The sequence below is a fragment of the Dasypus novemcinctus genome, chromosome 17 (assembly GCF_030445035.2).
Source record: "Dasypus novemcinctus isolate mDasNov1 chromosome 17, mDasNov1.1.hap2, whole genome shotgun sequence".
NCBI classification, from domain to species: Eukaryota; Metazoa; Chordata; class Mammalia; order Cingulata; family Dasypodidae; genus Dasypus; species Dasypus novemcinctus.
Window position 1 is genome coordinate 36,301,748 of NC_080689.1, and position 2,087 is coordinate 36,303,834.

At 38.2% G+C, this 2,087-nt stretch overlaps 1 pseudogene; it reads right to left on the bottom strand.

Moving 5' to 3' along the window:
* Positions 1 to 1,417: 1,417 nt before the first annotated feature.
* Positions 1,418 to 1,520, bottom strand: LOC111761632 (small nucleolar RNA U3; annotated as a pseudogene).
* Positions 1,521 to 2,087: the final 567 nt, after the last annotated feature.

The window sequence follows — 2,087 nt, forward strand, 5'->3', positions numbered from 1 at the left end:
CTGCTTTCCAACTGTCCTTCCATTCTCTCCAATAAAATACCTGTTGGACATTTTGGGGTTCTTCTATTTTCGTGTCTGTTGGATGTTCCACTGTTTCCCTCTGTTTTCTCCCACGCAAGGACTTTTGATCCATGCATGTCTTGTGGCTATTGACGCTTTTTTCTCACTTGCTTGAAATTTGAGACTTGTGCAGATACCTTGCCAGCTACTTTTGCTTTTAAGTGTTATTCATGTACAGGTTTTTAATTTTGTTATATATTGCTCTGCCTGTTTTTATGTAGGGATTTTGAGACATTCGAGAATTATGACACCACCACCAGCACCTCCAGAAAGAAATCCTCTTCCCCCTCTTTTATTCACCTCCTCTCAATTGTTAGCTGCTATTTCTGATCCCTTTGGAGCTGGTGTGTGTGTGGAGGAAGGAGAGAGAAAAATGGGTAGACTGTTCTGTTTTGACATATACTGTTATAAGCGGCTTAACATTCTCTAGGGCTGCTTTTTCTTCTCTTATGACTATTTTTAATAATTTTTTCAGAATTTTCCAGCTGGGCCCTTCTGACAGCAAATCTTGCGATGTGGGCAATGAATTCTATGTATCCTCCCTCCCTTGGCCCCCAGTTTTCCCATTACCCCTATATAAACTCTCTGTTAGAGTATCATAGCTCTCTTAAACTGTACTCTTCAGAAGAATAAAAAAAAATTGGCTCCCTCTTCCTCAAGGCTTATAGCTCATCCAAAGGAAGAAACTTTCTCATCCTTTGTCCCAACAAACACTGGAGGGCAGAGCAATCCCATCGAGCTGCTTCTAGTCTGGGCTTGGAACAGCTCATCTACTGCTGCATGAGAATTCTCAAGGTGGTTTTTCTCCCAGGTGATTTTGCTCTTCTACCACCACTCCTTACAACTGCAGGGAACATACCACTCTTTAAATGATTCCACTGAAGCTTTTTGGCTAGATTTCGGGTTGCAAAGCAACCATTTCCCTTGTCCTTAGCAGAGGAAGAAGACAAGAATCACAGTTAAGCTCTTTCCAAACGAAAGCCTCCTGAGAAATTTCTTTCTTTAATTTCCAATTTTTATTTTTCTGTGAGAGGTTCAAAAGTTATGTCATAAATTATTGCCTTTTGCCTTTTAAATTTTGGATGTGCATTAGCCTCTCCTTTAGAATGTAACAATGCAGAGTCTGTTATAGCTTACAGCCTGGGCTGAAACTTCAGTTTTAATATAGTGTTATATTTCACAGAAAAACAATGATTTCTTCTAGATTCTCAAATATATAGTCATAGAATTAGATTTAATATTCACTCACAATATTCTCTCATATCTCCTTTCATATTCTTAATATTGTGATTCTGTTTTCTATATATTTTTTCCTTAATTAAGTTTGAGAGTGATTTACCCAATTTATTGATGTTTTTCAAATATCTATTTTTTTTTTTTTTTTTTTTTTGGTGCCCTACACGTTCAGAGAACCCTCTCCAGTAACGAACTATAGAAATGATCCCTGAAAGTATAGTCTTCAAATATCTATTTTTGAGGCATTATTTACCTTTCCAAAAATTTTTTACATGTCAATAATTTCAGCACTTGTATTTATTAGTTATCTTTTATTATTTTCTTTTGGTTCCTTCATTGTTCTTTTACTACATTCTTAAAAAGAAAGTGTATTTGTTTATGAACACTCAGGCTATCAATTTTCCTCAGAGTACAGTTCTAGCTTTGTCCCATTGGTTTTCTTATGAAGTATTCTCCTTTTCTTTACTTTCTATATAATTTTAAATTTCAGTTTTAATTTCCTCTTTGATCAAGAAAATGTCACATAAAAGCTAATGGAGGGAAGCGGATTTGGCTCAACGGATAGAGCATCTGCCTACCACATGGGAGGTCCAGGGTTCAAACCCAGGGCTTCCTGACTCATGTGATGAGCTCATGTGCAGTGCTGATGCTCTCAAGGAGTGCCATGCCACGCACGGGTGTCCCCTGTGTAGGGGAGCCTCACACAAAGGGAGTGCACCCTGTAAGGAGAGCTGCCCAGTGTGAAAAAAGTGAAGCCTGTCTAGGGTGGCACTGCACACACAGAGAGCTCA